Raw genomic sequence first — 22,375 nt, 5'->3', positions numbered from 1 at the left:
AGGTAATTTGACGTACTTGAACAATAATAAGGAGAAACTCAGGGCTGAGGCACTACGAACAATCCTACTTAGCTATGAAATCTCATTGGTTTAGTTAATTATCCTGGTTTTTGGTTCACGAGGTTGATGACATGACGATGGTCTTCTGAGCCTCTAATAAACTATCTAACTTAGTTTCACAACTACATCATTGAGTGGAGATGCAAGAACTAAGTTAAATGCATTTGTATTTCTTCTCGTATATGAACCACATAGGGAAAATTAGGTATATTCCTATCCTAAACATAAATCCTAACTTCAATTCCTTGAATGATTAAGATCCTATTCCATATATCCCACGTTCTAATCTATCCTTCCTCCTTTCGGATTTATTATAGAATTATGAGTTTATTCTAAGGTCACAAATTTGTAGAATAGTAAATATAAGAATATATGAAAAACTAATAATGCTAAATTACAAAAACCAACTTAATTACAAGAATAACTACTCATGTTCTTTTCCTCAACCCCGAATGAGGGTGTTTATCTAATCATGGAATTACAAAGAATCACAATTAAGGGATTCATGCTCATAATACAAAAGTAAAATAAGGGAAATGATAAAAAAACCTAAGAGAAGCCATGTCAAGTGTATTCCAAGCCCCAAAGGTCGTCCAAGATGTGTATAGTACAATAGGAGTGTTCTTTTACACTTGGAAACAATTGGCCGATTTTGACACTCCAACATGAAACACCCCTATCGCGGAGGATAGGGAGCGTGGCACGCCCTTATCGAAGAGGTTAACTGGAAATTATACTTTAGTTTTTGACAAAGGGCGTGGAATGCCCTTAATGGGGATATCCAAGGGTGTGACATGCCCTTGTGCTCAAATTTTCTAGATTTCGTTCATACTAACTCTTTCCATTTGGCTTTGAGTTCCTTACTTCATGGTTATTTTCCCCCTGTAAAATCAGCTTGTATATCATCCCGTACTTGATTTTAACATCCCACAAAGCTTCCTATATCATCAAAAAACACGAATTAGATCTTAAAAACAATAGAATTTGATAAGATCAACAAGCACAATCACAGATCTCAAGCTAAGAACACTAGCTTTCTCATCTTAACTTTAAGTGCATGTTTTAACTCCAAACTTGGTTTAAACACACCTTAAACATTAAAAACAAGTCTCGTAACACTTAGGTCCTCAATTATGTGAATATAAATCATTATGCACACGAGAAGTAATCGATATTAGGCAAATTAAGTCTAGATAAGAACACTTCTGTGCATAAATTCACCTAAGATCATCACCCCACACTTAAAACCCTGTTCATCCTCGAACAACTCTTTAACTTAATCACCATATTAGGGAAAAATCCATGTTACGACTATATGTAAGATACTCAAGCTAGCACTACAATGACTACACAAATAGCAAGTTTTATTCTCAAGCATGTCACATACTTTTGAAACTCATGAATAATACTTCAAAACACTTTCACCTCAAGAATTAACTCCACCAAGTTAGTAAAATCATGCATATTACCTAATCAAATAGATCACATGAATTACCTAGTATCATTAAACATGTTCCCTCACCACAAGAGAGATTTTCCCATATTCACTCATAAAGATGCAACTTTATTATTTGAATGGGCAATAGAATCAAATTTTTCTTGCTTTCACAAAAAAATGCACGTCACATAAAATGAACCATAGGCTTTTCCTTAGGATAGTACTTTGCTAATACCAGAATGCTAAGTTTTAAGATTAAATAGGACTTCAAAGATTGTAATGTAAGCTAAGGAATGGGTATGCACTAGTCTTTCCAGTAATAGGACTATCTTCTCTAAGCGCATTAATACATCACATATAAAATTGAACTCTTTCTAAGCAACTACACTTTCAGTACCTCTACCTTCACATATCTTTTTTGTTTTCCCATCTCTTTAACCTTATTTGCATATATTAAGGAAGGAGTTTTCTCTATCACCACATGATTGTTTTTTATCCTTTTATTACATTTACGAACCACAACATATAAACTTTTTCAACACCACTAGCTACTACTTTAGGACTTCACTTTTACCTCTTTCCTTCTTAAATTTCACACTTCTTAACCTTATTAATTTCTTAACTAACGTGATTAGAATCTTTGGATGAACTCATGGTTAATAAAAGAAGGGTAACACGCTACATATGAGGCTACCAAAGAAATAGGCTAAGACTCAATGGGGATAACAATTATTTTACACAAGGGTAGATAAAAGAAGGTATGAAATATCTCTATCAAAGAAATGTCTATATCATCTTCTAAACCCACATTCTTTATTTTGCTTTGCACATACACTAGGCAATTCTACACATTAATATGCAACAAGGAATACATAACAAAGGACCTCACATGACACATGACACATGTTCAAATCAAGTAGGCTTATTATAGACTCTAAACCAAGCAATAACATAAAATCGCATTTAAGCCCACATCGTACAAGAGTCACAAACATGATCCTAGGTATCTCTTAAGTAGTTATTAATCACATTCAGCATGCTTTCATATTTAAACCTACTTTCATTATGTAATCACATATAGAAACTAGAAAGAATATCTCAATTATTACTGATAAAAAAATATTAAAATCTACTCCTAAAAATAAAAATAGGATACTGGGTTCAATGGGCACCCCAACAGAACATAACCAAAAAGAAAAACTAAGGAGTGGGTGAGTGCGCACCTACTAGACTGGCACCAAAAACTAAAATAAACCAAATAAATATAATTTTTTTTAATTCTTTCAAATTTAGTCAAAATCTAGGAACACAACTAAGAATGAAAAACTTATATGAACAATGCACCCTTAAACATGAACTTCAAATTATGACTATCCTTGATCTCGAGTCATTTGATGTTTGGGGTATTGAATTTATGGACCTATTTATGAACTCGCATGGGATAAAATACACCTTGGTGATTGTGGACTGTGTCCAAGTTGGTGGAAAAAATTGCGCTTTCAAGTAATGAAGGAAGGAATGTCACAACCTTTTTGAAAAAGAACATTTTCTCTAGATTTGGTACCCCCAAAATATCATTAGTGATGGAGGCTCTCACTTTTGCAATATTCTCTTCAAAATGTTGCTTGATAAAAATAGTGTCAAACAAAAGGAGGTAACACCTTACCATCCTCAGACAAGTAGACATGTTGAGGTATTCAATCAAGAGATCAAGTCTGGATTGGCAAAGACTGTGAATGCAAATAGAACAGACTGGGGTAGATGGTTGGATGATGCATTATGGGCCTACCAAACAACATTTAAGAACCCTATAGGTGCATCTACAAATTAGCTTGTGTATGAAAAGGTATGCCACTTGCCTATTGAACTTGAGCATAAGGCATTATGGGCATTGAGGAGCTTAATGTGGAATGGAGTGATACGGTAAAATTGAGATTAGAGTAGATGAACGAGATAGATGAATTTCATCTCTGTTCCTATGAGAGTCTCTCCTTATAAAAAGAAAATATAAAATCATACCATGACCGATAGATTGAGCAAAGAGAATTCCACTCAACTGACTTGGTTCTGCATTATAATTCAAGGCTTAGATTGTTTCCTGGTAAGATGAGGTCCAAATGGTCTAGACCATTCACTGTGGTAAGGGTATTTCCATATAGTGCAATCAAGATAAAAGGGGATGATGGTTTCCCATTTAGGGTAAATAGCCAGTGAATGAAGCACTATATGGGAACTACAGATGTAAATAGATAGCGAGTGAAGCCCTATGTGGGAACTATAGAAGAGATAAGGGCATATGAAAATTTAAACCTTGATGATATTAAATCAGGCACTCATAGGAGGCAACCTATAGACTAGTTGGCGAAGTCTGAGAAACCAATTTAGTCATGTCGTGCCACGATGTTAAATCAAGTGCTTCTTGGGATACAACCTATGTTTTGTATGTTATATTTTATAGGGTAATATTTGTTACTAGTGTAGGGATTATGTAGGAAAAAGGATATGTTTGACTGATGTGTGAGCTAATGCTAACATATATGAGGCTTTTAGCTAAGAATAATTGCAAAGTCTTAAGCAACTCTTGTCATTTTTGATTGCTTTATGTTTGATTTTGCAGTAGAGGCTAAGATGCTTGAGAACCAACAAGAATGGAAGCAAATAAGCTGAAATCTGAGGTAAATAAAGGCAAAGTATGGCTGACAACATTTGTGATAAGTCATCAGCCCTGTGATAAGCTATCAACTTCATCGTCAACAGTAGATAGAGAATTGGCCTAAGTTGAAAGCTGTGATGACATTTTGTATAGGACGTTAAGGAGATGATAAGTCATCAAGATTGCCATCAACCTAAGGCAGAACATGAGAGCTGAGAAAAAGCCTTGACGATATTTTAGATAGGTCATTAAGGAGCTGATAGGGCATCGCTGTTTGTCATCAGTGTTAGGAAGCGAGTACCAAAAGCATAAAGAAAGATGATGACATTTGTGATAAGTCATCAGCCTCTTAATAGGCTATCACAAATGGCGTTACCTAATCCAAGAAATTTTTGAATTTTATTATTTTTTTTCCATAATTAGGGTGAACTATTTAAAGCCTTGTTTAGGGTTTTCTTGAGGGTTCCAAACATTGAGTTTTGAGATGATACTTTGATATTTTCTCTCTAACTTCTTGGCTTGAAAAAGCAATTACTTTGAAGAGAATTTAATCATTATTTTGGGATTTCCATTGTGATTTAATCAGAGAATCTCTAGTTTCTATTCATCTTGTGGTAAGTTTATCTTTCACAACATGAATTCATCTAGTTTCTTCGATTATTATGTCATGAGCGGTTAAATTCCTTAAATTAGAATTATGAGATCTAGGGTTAGGTCTTGATAAGGTTCTGAGTGTTCAGGATTCGAAAGGTGGTAGGACTTCTTGATAATTCTAATGTTTTAATTATTATCTGTTGGTCGCAAATAATAGATAACACCTACTTTGATTTTCTTGAGAAAGAAATTAAATATAGTGGGAAGTGAATTATCAACAGGGACTTGGAAACACTAAACTTCTATTTAATAATCAGCACTGTACAAAGGTTGGTTAACCTGAGGTAAAATCTGGGCAGTGAATATAAATTCCTTAAGTCCAATAAGATTAGTCAATTAAATGCTTAAGTAGATTTTTAAGATCATCACTACTTCCTAATGAGCCCACTTGAAAGTTTGATGTAAAATTGGGCAAGCGGTTAAGTTTTTGAAATGGTGTGATAGAACATTCCTTATCATGCCCTCACCTTTGCCCAATGGACCTAAAAGAAGTAAAGATTGAAAGATGGGCCAACAATTTAAATCATCTAAGTGGAGGGATAAAGGATGAAACACTTTCAAGGTATCTTGATGAATTCTGAGTAGTCAAGATAATCTGGTCGTGCCTCGATATTAAATCAGCTGCAACTTGGGAGGCAACCCAAGGTAGTTTGTTGTTTGTATTCATATTATGTGATTGACATCAGATCTTTGCACACATGGTTCCATAAGTATGTTTCTAACTTTCTTGTTTTGGTTTGATGCGTTGGGGCAATTGCATGATTCTAAGTTCAGGTTGTTAGGACTACTTATGGGTGTTGATGTCCTCTTGGGGTTTTCGTTCCTATGCCTCTTTTCCCTGGAGTCCTGTTCCTAGCAGAGCTGACATATTTAGGCGTATTATGTTTTATTTTATAATGTGTTGTGCTTAACTGGGAAAAAAAGTATCTACGGTAGTTGACATATTTTTGTCAATTTTTGAACACCTCTTCAAAGGTCTCTTTTATAACTGTGTGATATGCTTTTATGTGTTACCACTTTGCATCTTGTTATGACATTAATACAAGTGACATGATAACCATTGCTAAAAAATTGCATGAACCGGAGAAGTAGTAACTTGTGATATACTTGTGTGTTATGTGCGTGTGAGATTTTACTTAGCTCCCTTTGTATGTTGGATTCAGAACTTGTTCGATTAGTCTTACCTAGGTTGAAGGATAGGGGTTAGGAAAGGATCATTGGCTATTTTAATATTAGCCCACTTTAGCCTAAATGACCTTCCCTGTATGCATAATATCTCATAATCCCTATTTTGAGCCTGAATAACCTATCTCTTTTTATGATACCTATCACCGTCTTATTTTTATATCATAATGAACCTATTGGCCCTGGTCCTCCTTGTACACTGTGCACCTTGAATTAGGCAAATGACCTAAATTGAGGATGACTATCATAAGGGTGCTTGATGTAAAATGAGTACAAAGAAAGTTAGATTAAAAGAAAAGAACAAGAAGCTGGGTGCGCTAAAAAAGAGAAAGAAAAGAAAAGTTGTGAAAAAAAAGAAGTGATTGTAGAAAAGAACTGCACCCATCCTGAATAAGTGTAATCTAGAAAAAAGATGAATAGAAAAATTCAAATAAGTGAAACCCCAAAAGCTAGTGTATTGTTAAGGAGGGTAAGTCACTTTAAATACCATCGAGTATCATTCTAGCCACTAGCCTACATTACAAGCCAAAGAGAAGACCTATAGTGATACTAGCTGACGTGTCTGAAAGTCTTGGTAATGAAAATAAGGGCAAGCCTATCATATTTGGCATACACTAATTGGAACTTCATTATGAGAGTGAGTTTTTAGTGATTGTATCCATGGTTACATATGTAATGTCAGATATAAGTGAAGTTGAATTTCTTTGTAGTGAGGGCACACTGATTATATTGCTAGTTACTGACTTGTTTGGTTATTGTAAACTTGATACAGGCATAGTTGTATTGCTGAGGTTGTGTCATATCTTGATTCCTGTGTGTTGCATTGTTGTTCTTCAATAGTATACACAGTTGTTCTTGAATTGACTGACCTTGGAGATGGTGAAGATATTTTGATATGATATAGATGATTAACTGCCAAATGTACTTTGTATTCTCTTAGTTGTGCTGAGTTGCTTGAGGATAAGCAATTGTTTTAACTTGAGGGTGTCGATGTGTGAGCTAATGCTATAATATTTGAGGCTTTTAACTAAGAATAATTGTGAAGTCTTAAGCAACTTTTATCATTTTTTGATTGTTTTATGTTTGATTTTGCAGTAGAGGCTAAGATGCTAGATTACCAACAAGAATGGAAGCAAATAATCTAAAATCTGAAGTGATAAAGGCAAAGTGTTGCTGATGACATTTGTGATAAGTCGTCATCCCTGTGATAAGCTATCAGCTTCATCGTTAGCAGTAGACAGAGAGTTGGCCTAAGTTGAAAGCTGTGATGACATTTTGTGATAGAACGTCAAGGAGCTGATAAGTCGTTAAGCTTGTCATCGGCCTAAGGCAAACATGAGAGTTGAGGAAAAGCCATGATGACATTTCTGATAGGTCATCAAGGAGATGATAGGGCATCACCATTTATCGTCAGCATTAGGCAGCGAGTACTAAAAGCATAAACAAAGCTGACGACATTTGTGATAAGTTGTCAACCTCCTGATAGGCTATCCTAAATCAAATCACCTAATTCGAGGAATATATTAATTCCATTATCTTGTTTCTATAATTAGGGTGAACTATTTAATGCTTTGATTAGGGTTTTCTTGAGGGTTCTGAACATTGAGTTTTGAGATGATACTTTGTTATTTTCACTCTCTAACTTCTTGGCTTGAAAAAGCAATTACTTTGAAGATAATTTAATCATTATTTTAGGATTTCTTTTGTGATTTAATCAGAGAATCTCTAGTTTCTATTCATCTTGTGGTAAGTTTATCTTTCAAAGCATGAATTCTTCTAGGTTGTTCGATTATTACGTCATGAGTGGCTAAATTCCTTTAACCTAAATTATGGGATCTAGGGTTAGGTATTGATAAGGTACTGAGTGTTTAGGATTCGAAAGGTGGTAGGAATTCTTGATAATTCTGATGTTTTAATTATTGTCTGTTGGTTGCAAATGATAGACAACACCTGCGTTGATTTGCTTGAGAAAGAAATGAAATATAGTGGGAAGTGAATTATCAACAAGGACTTGGAAACACTAAACTTCTATTTAATAATCAGTGCTGTAACAAGGTTGGTTAACCTGAGGTAAAATCTGGGTAGTGAATATAAATTTCCTAAGTCCGGGAAGATTAGGCAATTAAATGCTTAAGTAGGTTGAGAGACATTTAAGCATAACTTCGATAAAGATAACTTGTTGTCCTACCTGCCATGAGAATCTTGAACCACTAGTAGCATTTATCAAGTACCAAAATCCCTAGTGACCATAATTCTGGTTTTTCCATAAACTCTTGATTACAAACACCGAAGCTAAAGTGACCAACATTTGTTGGCTAATATCCAAAACCCCCATTTTATCTTTTCGTATCATCTGTTTGAATTTAACTTGTAGCTATAGTTTCAAATTAGTTCAATTGCTACTCACATTGTTCCTTGTGGATTCGACCCTGATTCCAAAAATTAGATAAATATATTGACGACGACCACCTTTCACTAAATTGACGTGTAAGTTGAGTGTTATAAAAAATGGAGCCATTTCTGGGGAACAATTTGACATATTGAGTTGGTTTGGAATTCTAGCTTACTTGCTTGAATTCAAACTTGTAAATATTTGTTTTTAGTTAATTTTATTTTTTGTGTTAGGTAGATTTTTATTTTAGTTTACTTACTACTATGGCATCATGGAATGAACATAATCTTGGTGGTTGGAAATCTTATCTTGATATTCCATGTCCATATTGTGATGGACCTCACTTTTTGCAAGATTGTAGATATGCTCCCCAGAGAGAGATGTGTGCACCATTTCCATCCTATCAGGAGTATGATTATTCTGTGTGGTGGTCAAGATGGACATTAGAGTGATTGCCCAATTTCCCCCTCCCCCCATTGTGCAAACCCAAATTTTTGTTCATTTTATAATTTTGATAGGTCTTTTATTCCAAAAAAGGAAGAACAAAACACCGAAAAGAGTGGCATTGAAGCTGTGCTTCAACTAATGTTGGATCATATGGACACAACGAATGATATCATAGGTGATATATGTCAAGACATTAGGGCATTTAACAAGGAAAAATAAAGGATAGGGGAGATGGATATCGAGGTCAATTATCAAAAGCACTCTTTTGCATTATGTTTAAAGGATATATTGTCTGTGGAATCATTTAGACTAATCAAAGAGTATGAATATGAAGAGCAATATTTCGATACTGATGATGAGCTTGAAGTTGATCAAACCTTGGATATTTCCCAACCAACTGAACCAACCATGATTAATGATGCCAAGATTGGGCAAATGGTGCTAGAGGCAAAAAAAAAATCAAGCACAATCCTTGTGAATACTCTAGTCCATTTTGGGGTAAAGATACTAATAGGTATGCTACTCCAGAAGTAAGAGTTAGTCCTCATTCGAACCACTTTTCAACATTATGCCTGGTGGATGTGATGAAAGATGAATCACCCAAGCAAATAATGAATTTTGAAAATAAGGAGAAAAATTCTTACATTTTGGAGTTTATTTTCCAAAAGGGTATACCACAACCCCAATCGTTAAAGCTAAGAAGCCTAAAGATCAATGTCCATTTAGTGGATTTTTAAGATCCTCACTGCTTCCCAATGAAACCACACAAAAGTTTGATGCAAAATTGGGCAAGCGGTTCAAGTCTTCAAAGTGGTGTGATAGAACATTCCTTATCATGCCCTCACTTTTTCCCAATGAATCTTACAGAAGTAAAGGATGAATCACTTTCAAGGTATCTCGATAAATTCTGAGTAGTCAAGATAACCTGGTTGTTCCGCGACATTAAATCAGGCGCTGCTCGGGAGGCAACCCAATGTCTTTTGTTGTTTGTATTCGTATTATGTGATTGACATCAGATCTTTGCACCCATGATGCCACGGGTATGTTTCTAAATCTGTTGTTTAAGTTTGACACATTGGGGACGTTGCATGATTCTAAGTTGAGGGTGTGGGGACTACTTGTGGGTATTGATGTCCTCCTGGGTTTTTTGTTGCCGTGCCTTTTTTCCCTGGAGTCTTGTTCCTAGTAGAGCTGGCATGTTTAGGTGTATTGTATTTTATTTTGTGATATGTTGTGGTTAACTGGGAGAAAAATAAGTAACTATGGTAGTTGACATATTTTTGTCGATTTTTGAACACCTCTCCAAAGGTCTGTTTTATAACTGTGTGAACCTATTTTTGCCCTGGTCCTCCTTGTACACTGTGCAACTTGACTTAGGTAAATGGCCTAAGTTAAGGGTGGCTATCATAAGGGTGCGTGATTTAAAATGAGTATGAAGAAAGGTAGAGTAAAAAAAAAAAAAAAAGCTAGGTGCGGTGGAAAAGAGCAAGAAAAGAAAAGTTGTGAAAACTAAGAAGTGATTGTAGAAAAGAACCTCACCTATCCTGAATAAGTGTGATTAAGAAAAGAGAAGAATAGAAAAAGGCGAATAAGTGAAACCCTAAAAGATAGTGTAGTGTCAAGGAGGCTTAGTCACTTTAAATATCATCGAGTATCATACCATCCCCTAGCCTACATTACAAGCCAAAGAGAAGGCCTATTATGATCTTAGCTGACCTGTCTATAAATTTTGGTAATGAAAATAAGGGTAAGCCTATGGTATTTGACATACACTGATTGGAACTTTATTCTGAGAGTGAGTGTTTGGTGATTGTCCCTATGGTTACATATGTAATGTCAGATTTAAGTGAAGTGGGATTTCTTTGTAGTGAGGGCACACTGGTTATATTGCTAGTTACTAGCTTATTTGGATAGTGTAAACTTGATACAGGCATGGTTGTATTGCTGAGTTGGTGCCATATCTTAATTCCTGTGTGTTGCATTGTTGTTTTTCAATAATATACACTATTGTTCTTGAATTGACTGACCTTGGAGACGGTGAATATGTTTTGATATAATATAGATGATTGACTGCCAAATGTACTTTGTATTCTCTTAGTTATGCTGAATTGATCTTGTGCTGAATTGATTAAGGACGAGAAATTGTTTTAAGTTGAGGGTGTTGATGTGTAAGCTAATGCTTACACATTTGAGGCTTTTAACTAAGAATAATTGCGAAGTCTTAAGCAACTTATGTCGTTTTTGATTGCTTTATATTTGATTTTGTAGTAGAAGCTAAGTTGCTAGAGAACCAACAAGAATGGAAACAAATAAGCTAAAATCTGAAGTGATAAAGGCAAAGTGTTGCTGATGACATTTGTGATAAGTCGTCAGCCCTGTGATAAGCTATCAACTTCGTCATCAACAGTAGATAGAGAATTGGCCTAAGTTGAAAGCTGTGACGACATTTTGTGATAGGACGTCAAGGAGCTGATGAGTCGTTAAGCTTGTCGTCGGCCTAAGGCAAACATAAGAGTTTAGGAAAAGCCTTGACGACATTATGATAGGTCGTCAAGGAGCTGACAGAGCGTCACCGTTTGTCGTCAGCATTAGGCAGCGAGTACCAAAAGCATAAAGGAAGCTGACGACATTTGTAATAAGTCGTTAGCCTCCTGATAGGCTATCACAAATGGTGTCACCTAATCTGAGGAATTTCTGAATTTTATTATCTTGTTTCTATAATTAGGGTGAACTATTTAAAGCCTTGTTTAGGGTTTTCTTAAGTGCTCCGAACATTGAGTTTTGAGATGATACTTTGATATTTTCTCTCTCTAACTTCTTGGCTTGAAAAAGCAATTATTTGAAAGGAATTTAATCATTATTTTGGGATTTTATTTGTGATTTAATAAGAAGATCTTTAGTTTCTATTCATCTTGTCGTAAGTTTATCTTTCAAAGCATGAATTCATTTAGTTGCTTCGATTATTATGTCATAAGCGGCTAAATTCCTTTAATTTGAATTATGGGATCTAGGGTTAGGTCTTGATTAGGTGTTGAGTGTTCAGGATTTGAAAGTTAGTAGGACTTTTTGATAATTCTGATGTTTTAATTATTGTCTGTTGGTTGTAGAGGGAATAGATAACAATTGCTTTGATTTTCTTGAGAAAGAAATCAAATATAGTGGGAAGTGAATTATCAACAGGGACTTGGAAACACTAAACTTCAGTTTAATAATCAGTGTTGTAACAAGGTTGGTTAACCTGAGGAAAAATCTGGATAGTGAATATAAATTCCCTAAGTCCAAGAGGATTAGGTAACTAAATGCTTAAGTAGGTCGAGAGACATTTAAGTGTAACTTCGATAAATATAACTTGTCGTCCTACCTACCATGAGAATCTTGAACCACTAGTAGAATTTGTCAAGTAATAAAATCCCTAGTGACCATAAGTCTGATTTTTCTTTAAACTCTTGATTACAAACACTGAAGCTAAAGTGACCAACATTTGTTGGATAATATCTAAAACCCCCACTTTAGCTCTTTATATCATCTTTTTAAGTTAAACTTGTATCTATAGTTTCGAATTAGTTCAATTGCCACTCACATTGTTCCCTGTGGATTCGACCCCAACATCAAAAGTTGGGTAAATATATTAACGACGACCGCTTTGCACTAAATTGACATGTAAGTTGAGCATTATCAAAAATGGCTTCGCTGTCGGGGAACAATTTGGCGTATTGAGTTGGTTTGGAATTCTATCCTACTTTCGTGAATTCAAACTTGTAAATATTTGTTTTTAGTTTATTTTTATTTCTTGTGTTAGGTGGAGTTTTGTTTTAGTTTACTTACTACTATGGAATCATGGAATGAACATGATCTTGGTGGTTGGAAATATTATCTTGATGATCCATGTCCATATTGTGATGGACCTCACTTTTGGTAAGACTGTAGATATGCTCCCCGAAGAGAGATGTGTTAACCATCTCCATCCTATTGGGTGTATAATTGTTCTGTATGTGGTGGTGAAGATGGACATTGGAGTGATTGCCCAAATGCCCCCTGCCCCCATTGTGCTAACCCAAATTCTAGTTCTTCTTATGATTTTGATAGGTCTTTTGGTAAATAAAAGAAAGAATGAAGTACCGAAAAGAGTGCATTGAAGCTGTGTTTAAACTAATGTTGGATCGTATGGATACAACGAATGATATCATATGTGATATAAATCAGGACACTAGGGTATTTAACAAGGAAAGATAAAGGATAGGGGAGATGGATATCGAGGTCAATCATCCAAAGCACTCTTCTACATTATGTTTAGATGATATCTTGTCTATGGAATCATTTAGACTAATCGAAGAGTTTGAATATGAGGAGCAAGAATCCTATACTGATGATGATCTTGAAATTGATCAACTCTTAGAGATTTCCCAACCACTCACATTGTTCCCTGTGGATTCGACCCCGACTCCAAAAGTTAGGTAAATATATTGATGATGACCGCCTTGCACTAAATTGACGTGTAAGTTGAGCGTTATCATTTACACAACCAAAACCCTGGGCTATGTCGTACGAGCACCCTAAGCTCACATGAATCGGAGGTTACCTCAATAACCCAACCCAAACATCTTATCATACAATAAGAGTCAAATGAACTCTAACTCACAATTTAAATTGTGGAAATAATATCATAAGTCAACTTAGATTCATGATAACTAACTCAGACCCAAGTTCACAGTTGTTCACAATACCTCTATACAAAACCAAAGTCAACAAATGAATATGTCGGGACAAGCCCCCAACAATGGACAAACCAAGTCTTAAAGAGACCAAGTTTGAAGATAAGACACCAAGCGGTACATGTCTTTTGAAGTAAGGAAGATCACCACTTCAAGTCAATGCATGAACCGCTTCAATCTACTAATAACTGCATAGGAAGAGAAAAAGATGCTCCAGCCCCTATGTCATATGGGGACATAGTATTCGAAGATGGTTAGCGGTTGGAACACTAGTATGTAACTCAAGGATAAGTGATAAAATATTAACATTAATCAACATCAAGTCAATGTATCACATTTAATCTCATTCACACACAAATCCATACATATAGGTATATCACATGCTAATCAAGATATCAAAGCTCATCATTATTCTCAAACATTCATTCATTAGACATGAAGTGGGGGACTCCGCCCGCCACACTTATAGGTTCAACCGTTCACATTATGCATAGGATTTTAACCACATTCACGTACACTTAGACAAGGGACTTAAACCACGCTTACTCATTCATTAGCCAAGGACTTTAACCGCATACACAATTATTCAAACAAGGGGCACTAGCCATACACACATCCAATTGGACATAGAACTTCAACTACATGTCCACACATTCAACTGGGCATGGGAATTTGACCTCATGCTCACACATTAGGCAAGGGAATCTAACCTCATGCTATACTTGGACTCTAGCCACAAGCCATTCCATTCATCGAGGTTCTCTAACCTTAGGAGATCTCTTTAAGCAAGGGACTTTAACCTCAAGCAATATCATTGGGCAAGGGAATCTAACCTTAAGCCACTCATAAGGCAAAGGACTTCAACCTTAAGCCATAACATAAGGCAAGGGAATTTGACCTCAAGCCATTACGACTATCATTAGTTGGCATTTGGGACTTTTACCTTTTGCCCATGCATAAACATACATTCAATACAACATTAAAGACTTTAACGATTTTAGCCAATTCAATACTATACATGACCACATGGTCCTTATGGGAGCATTCATTGCTCAACCACCTCAATAGGCCAATGCCTTCACTTAATTCAAGATACAAAGCAAGTTATAGTCATCAAGACCTTTACAACAATTCTATACCACATTCTCACCGCACTTGGGCTCAACCCAAAATTTAAGTTCATCTTTATATCTAGGGACTTTATCCTTTGATTAGCCAACAACCAAGGTTATCAATTTTATCACACATGATTCATAATTCCTTTAGCACATCATTTATCATTAATCCATGTTCAATGGTCCATTTCCCTAGTTTAATACATCATCAACATGTGACTAGACAACTCACTTAGATATTTTCACAAATACCTTGGGTGCATACCTTTAACAAGGCCATTGCCATGGTATAGATTATCAAGATTAGGGTTACTCAAGACCCTTATGTTAATCCACATACAAAAATCACCCACACATGCAATACATCATCAATATTACATATAAACATAAGTCTAAGCAAGACTTAACATTATGCATCATTAGGCAATAAAACTCTTTTCATATGTTTAAAAAACCACCATGTACACTTACTAATCCAAGAGTGAAATACATGGATTTAGAGATATTTAAAGAGGGGAAGAGATACATGCCACAAGCAAGATGATACTCCAAAAATCTTGGCTCTTTTTTGCCACTAGATGAGGTCCCTCCAAACCCTAACCTCCAATGTTTCTTCAAGAAGCTTTTAGAGTGTTGGAGTGTTTGAGTCTTGTAATTGAGGGCTTAAGAGGCTTAAATTCCTTATATAGTGAGAGGGCTTAGGGTTTTAGGCAAGGTAAATGACCACAAGGACCTTAGTTAAAATCTGAAAAGTGTCCTCGTCCAGGGGTACGACTCCCTCATACGACTCCCTTAGCAATCGTACCCTAGGGTACGAGTAGTACCCTCTATCGTACCCTAGGATTCTCCTTGGTCAACATACTATTGTAGGTACAAGTGGGAACCCTTGAGTCATATCCCAAGGGTACGACTCACCCCTAACTCATAAGCTTTACTTGTGATAAAAATAGTCCAATTTGTTTGAGGCTCCCCTCTATACGGTTGAGTAGTAAACGACTCGTATACATTGGTTACAACTAAGGGAAGGTTATGTCATATAGGAAACAGTATGATACCCTTATAGACTAATCAAGGTACAAAAGGCGAGGACAAGGCAGGTACAAGTCATGACCAAGGGTAAGACTCAAGCCTCCTAGTCGTACCCAACTCAGAGGCACCAAAATGAAGTTGTTTTTAAATCATTCAAGCCTAGGTGTTTCAATTCTCCCCCACTTGAATCATTTGTCCGCGAATGAATGGTAAGGAAAGTATAAACATAAATTAACACATAAACATGCATCAAACTGACATAAGTTAGAAATAAGAACACAATAAGGATACAACACAACACATTTCATGATCATCATTAATCCACCATTTCATATCATTGGTCTTGGGACTCAAACAGACTACTTATCAATCACTTACTCATTTCATAACTTAGGGACTTCAACCCAACACCTATCAAAGACATGAATAAATTCAATGCACTACGGACTTAAACCCATCAAAATAAGACACACATAGTTTCAAGCATTAGGGACTCAAACCCATAGTATAACGAGGCACAAATCAATTCAAACTTCGGGACTTTAGCCCCTTATGTAACAAGGCATAACTCAATTTCAAGCATTAAGGACATCAACACATTGTCTATCAAAGACATAAATCAAGCAAAGAGATCTTACACATACCTCCATCACAAGCTTTCGTAATGGGAAATAAATGTGGGAACTTTGACTTTATATCCTCTTTCACCTCCCAAGTAGCTTTCTCAGACTTTCGGTTCCTCCATAGAACCTTCAATGAAGCGACCTCTTTCATTTGGAACCAGCAAACTTGACAATCTAAGATCTTCACTGGGACCTCCTCATAGGACGAAGAGTCTGAGATACCAACATCTTCTGAGGGAACAACCAATGAAGGGTCACCCACACATTTCTTCAATATGGAAACATGGAAAACTGGGTGAATGGAGTCCATACTAGATGGTCTCAACATAGAGGGGACTAAGCTTCCCTTTTTTGCCAAACTGTATCACTCCTTTCATGGGAGATACTTTCAAGAATACCCAGTTGCCTACATTAAATTCTAAGTCCCTACGCCTCACATCTGCATAGGACTTTTGGAGGCTTTGAGCGGTTTTCAATCTATCATGAATCACCTTCACATTCTCTAAGGCTTGGTGAACTAAATAGGGGCCTAACAACTTACCCTCGCCAACTTTGTACCACCAAATAAGAGATTGACATCTCTGATCATACAATGCCTCAAAAGGTTCCATGCCAATACTAGAGTGGTAACTATTATTATAGGTTAACTCAATCAAAGGCAAGTGGTCATAACAACTACCAACACAATCAATCACACAAGCTCGCAACAATTCCTCCAATGTTTGGATAGTTCTCTCTGCTTTCCCATCCGTTTGTGGGTGGAATGTGATACTAAGGCACACCTTAGTTCCCAAATCTCTTTTGAATGACTTCCAAAAGTGGGATGAAAATAAAGGACCACAATCCGAGATAATAGACAATGGAGCACCGTGAAACTTCATGATCTCAGCAAGATATAACTTAGCATAATCTTCAGTTGAGAAATTAGTTCTCATGGATAAGAAATGGGCGGACTTGGTCATTCTATCAGTAATAACCCAAATGGAATCACATTATTTTTTAGATCTAGGGAGACTGGTAATGAAATCCATATTAATTGCCTCCCACTTCCACTTGGGCAACACAACTTCTTGGTACAAACCACTGGGCCTCATGTGCTCAACTTTCACTGGTTGGCTCACCATACACTTGGCCATGTAGTTAGCCATATTTTATTTCATATTACTCTACCAATAGAACTGTCTAAGGTCATGATACATCTTTGTGGAACCGGGATGAATAGCATAGCGGGCTCCATGAGCCTCCACCATGACCCTTTCCCTCAATCCATCGACGTCGGGAACACATAGCCTACCTTGGCACCTCAAGATGCCATAACTACCAATCAGAAAGTCTACAACTTTATATTGACCCACATTACTCTTTATCTTCATAAAGTAGGGGTCCAATACTTGCGTCTCTTTTATCTCAAAAAAAGAGATGATTGAGATACCTGATGCAAAAACATACCACCATTCTCAAAGTTCACTAGTAGAACGCTAAGATTTTGCAAATGGTGAATGTCCTTCACCAATTCCTGCCTGCCCTCATCTGTATGGTCCAAACTTCCTATGGACACACGACTAAGAGCATTGCCGACTACATGTGCCTTACCGGGATGGTAATGAAGACTCACCAGAGATTCAACTCCTTTTGATTAAACACATATTGAAGGCTCTTATGGTCAGAAAAGATATCAATGTGGACACTATAAATATAATGCCGCCAAATATTCAAAGAAAAGACCATGACTAATAACTCTAAGTCATAGGTGGGGTAGTTCTTTTCATGAACTTTTAATTGCGTAGAAGCATAGGACACCACCCTACCATTTTGCATCAACACGTAACCAAGACCCATACGATAAGCATCACAATAAACCACAAAACCATTACTACCCTTGGGTAAGGTCAAAACCAAAGCCAAAGTCAATTTATCTTTCAACTTCTCAAAACTTCCCTCACACATATCGGCCCACAAGAACTTGACCTTCTTTTGGGTCAACTTGGTCAAAGGGGAAGCTATCATGGAAAAAATCTCCACAAACATTCTATAATAATTGGCTAGACCTAAGAAACTCAGAATATTGGTTGGATTCGTAGGTCTAGGCCACTTCTTAACTGTCGCAACCTTTCGGGGATCTACCATAATCCCTTCACTAGAGATGACATGACCAAGAAAAGCTACGGCTTTTAACCAAAACTCACACTTATAGAAATTGGCATACAAATGGTGATCCTTCAAGGTTTACAACATCGCACGGGGGTGAGCTACATGATCCACCTCACCCTTAGAGTACACTAAGATATCATGGATAAAGTAAATGACAAATATATCTAAGAATAGATAGAAGACCCTATTCATTAAATCTATGAATGCCGTCGGGGCATTGGTCAACCCAAAAGACATAACAAGAAACTCATTGTGACTATATCAGGTTTTAATGGCCATCTAGGGATATCCGTATCCCTGATCTTAAGCTGATGATAACCCAATCTAAGATCAATCTTAGAGAAACACTTCGCACCCTGAAGCTGATCAAAAAAATCATTGATCCTAGGAAGAGGATATCTATTCTTTATGATCACTTTTTTCAACTAACGATAATCTATGCACATACGAAGGGAACCATCCTTCTTGTGCATGAACAACACGGGAGCACCCCATGGAGACAAACTAGGAAGGATAAAACCTTTATCTAAGATGTCTTTCAATTGCTCCTTAAGCTCTTTTAACTCTACTAGAGCCATTCTATAAGGAGGTAGGAAATCGAACGAGTGTCTGAAACAAGATCAATCTCTAAACTGATTTCTCTATTGGGAGAAACACCAAGAAGATCATTGGGAAACACCTCAGAAAACTCATTCACCACATTAAGGATTCTAGGGAAGGCTCTTTCGAGTTAGAATCTTTAACTCAGACTAAATGATACAAACACCCCTTTACAATCAACTTTTTACCTATAAGATAAGAAATGAATCTTCCATTAGGAACTAGAGAACCACCTTCCCATACAATTACTGACTTATTAGGGAATTTGAAGATGACCCTACGGGTCTGACAATCTAAGGAATCAACCAAGAATGCAACCAATCCATCCCCAAAAGACATCAAATTCAACTATGTCCAACTGTATCAAGTCTTCAAGAGTATCTTTATAACCAATAGACATTACACACCACTTATAAGCTCTTCTAACAATCACAGAGTCTCTAACAGGAGTAGAAATAGAAAAAAGAACCGATAGAATCTCGAGACCATAATCAAGATTCATAGCCACATACAGGGTCATATAAGAAAGAGTAGACCCTATATCAAGCAAACAATATACGTCATGGAAGAAAAATCACAACATACCCGTGACAACATTATGAGACGCCTCAGAATCTTGGCGAGTAACAAGTGCATACAAGTGGTTCCGGACAACACTGGCACCAAAAACATAAGCAGAGACAGACATAGCATTTTTTGGTATGGAAGGACGTGGAGTAGCAATAGGGGCCTTGTTGGCCCAAGAAGCTGCTAGAGAGAGGAACTTACACTGCATGCTCCCAACCTAACTATAATGAAAACACCTGTTTCTTCATTTCTTACACTAATCGTGATCACTCTTACCATAGAATCTACAAGAAGGGATGGGTAGAGCCGACTAAGCATCACTAGACTAAAATTGGGCACTTGGTGCCCAAAATCCGCCACTAAAATGAGATCGACGATCACCGGATGACTTCAGGTAAGGAGACCAAATATTAGATGAGGAGAAAGAATCCAAGCTCCCCTACTTCTTTCATGGCCACTTGCCACTATCTCTACCATAACTCTCAGAAGGCCTAAATATTTTGACCTGCCTCTCACTAGGCTCAACTTGCTTCTTTTTCTCTTTCTCTACTTATTTCAAATACATAATAAACCTAGAAATATCTATGTTCTTAATCAACAAGGTTGCTTCGCTCTCAAGAACTAACTTACGGGATAATCCCGAGACAAACTTACGCATAGCCCTTATGCTAGAAACCATCTCGGGAACATACCTTGACAATTGATGAAATTTCAAGACATACTCTTGAAAGAACATCCTCCATTGCATTAATTTCACAAACTCTTCCACCTTTGTTTCCCTTAACTCTTGAGGAAAGAAGCAGTCTAAGAAAGCCTCTGAGAAATCCACCCAAGAAGCCGGACTAGTATCAACACCTCTAGAAAACTCCCACCCTTTGTACCATTGGTACGCTACATCTTTCAATTGTTATAAAGCAAGCTCAACACCCTTAATTTCTGAAGCTTGCATGATTTGGAAAATTTTCTCTATTTCATCGATGAAGCCTTAAGGATCTTACTCAACATTCGCACCTGTGAACATAGGAGGGATCAACTTTATAAATTGGCTAATTCTTGTGGCCTCAGAATAAATAATAGCCGGAGCACCACACTCTGATTAAGAGGACACTAATTGAGCCAAGAGGTTGATAGAGTAATGAATCTTTACATTAGAAGCATTTCCTTAAGGGGATTGAGGAGGAGCATCATTCTCATAAGCAGGGTTGGTGGGTGAAACCACATGAGGATGGCTAGATACTGCATCCTTAGCCCAGGTCTGAACACCAAAAGTTGGACGAACTTTGTCCATAGGACCCTCAGTTGGGGCCAAAGTGTTTGCCTGAGTCTCAGATCTCCTTGGAGGCATGATCTGAAAAAAGGCCAACAAAATTAGAGGAATTCAAGACCTTAGACATTATAGCCTAAGATTGAAACATAAGAAAAAGAAACATTCCTAAGATGTCTCATAGCATATCTTTTACAAGTTTGGTGCGCTAAATACCTATAAAAGAGACTGTACTTGACATGACATTGTGAAAAACCAACTGACCAACTAGGCTCTGATACCAACTTAATACGATCTAAACCCTAGGCCATGTTATATGGGCACACCAACCTCACATGAACCAGAGGTCTCCCTAATAACCTAACCCATGCATCTCATTATACAATAGGATTTGAAGGAACTCTAACTCACAAGTTACGATTGCAAAAATAAAATCATAAGTCAACATTAGATTCATGATAACTAACTCGCACCGAAGTTAATAGTTGTTTATAATACCTATATGGAAAAACAAAGTCAATAAATGCATATGACGAGACAATCCCCCCACAATAGCCAAAACAACTCTTAAAAAGACAAACCCTAAAGATAAGAGACCAAGAGGTGCATGTCTTTCGAAGTAAATAAGCTCTCAATTTCAAGTCAATGCACGTGCTGCTTGAATCTACTAATCACTGCGTATGAAGAGAAGAAGATACTTCGACCCCTATGTCGCATTGGGATATAACATCCAGAGATGGTTAGCGGTTGGAATGCTAACATATAGCTAGAGGATAAGTGATAAAATATCATCATCAATAAACATCAAGTCAATATATCATATTTTATCTCATTCACACACTAATATATACATATAGATATATCACATGCTAATCAAGATATCAAGGCTCATTAGTTTTCTCAAACATTCATTCATTAGACATGAAGTAGGGGACTCCAACCCTCCACACTTATAGGTTCAACAATTCATAGTATGCATAGTACTTTAACCACCTTCACATGCACTTAGACAAGGTACTTCAACCATGATTACTCATTTTTTAGCCAAGGATTTTAACCGCATATGCAATCACTCAAATAATGGGCTCTAGCCATACACACATCCAATTGGACATAGGACTTTAACTATATGTACACATATTCAATTAAGCATGGGACTTATACCTCTATCTCACACATTAGGAAAGGGACTTTAACCTCATTCTACACTTGGACTCTAACCATAAGTTGTTCCATTTGGTGAGGTTCTATAACCTCAAGAGATCATTTTAAGAAAGAAACTTTAACCTTAAGAAATATCATTGGGCAAGGGAATTCAACCTCAAGCTATTCATAAGGCAAAGGACGTCAACCTCAAGCCATCATATAAGGCAATGGACATTGACCTCAAGAAATCACGACTATCATTAGTTGGAATTTAAGACTTTAACCCTTTTCCTATGCATCAACATACATTCAATTGAACATTTAAGGATTTTAACCATT

At 36.7% G+C, this 22,375-nt stretch overlaps 1 long non-coding RNA gene across 1 annotated transcript in view; it reads right to left on the bottom strand.

Moving 5' to 3' along the window:
• Positions 1–435: 435 nt before the first annotated feature.
• LOC124889426 overlaps positions 436–22,375 on the bottom strand; it is a 31,564-nt gene continuing 9,624 nt past the window's right edge. Inside the window, exon 3 of the long non-coding RNA XR_007048408.1 lies at positions 436–999. This is a non-coding gene — a long non-coding RNA (uncharacterized LOC124889426). The remainder of the gene's footprint in view (positions 1,000–22,375) is intronic.

Source organism: Capsicum annuum, chromosome 12 (genome assembly GCF_002878395.1).
Source record: "Capsicum annuum cultivar UCD-10X-F1 chromosome 12, UCD10Xv1.1, whole genome shotgun sequence".
NCBI lineage: Eukaryota > Viridiplantae > Streptophyta > Magnoliopsida > Solanales > Solanaceae > Capsicum > Capsicum annuum.
The sequence above is the reverse complement of the archived record's forward strand: the minus strand, read 5'-3'. Positions and strand labels throughout refer to the sequence as shown.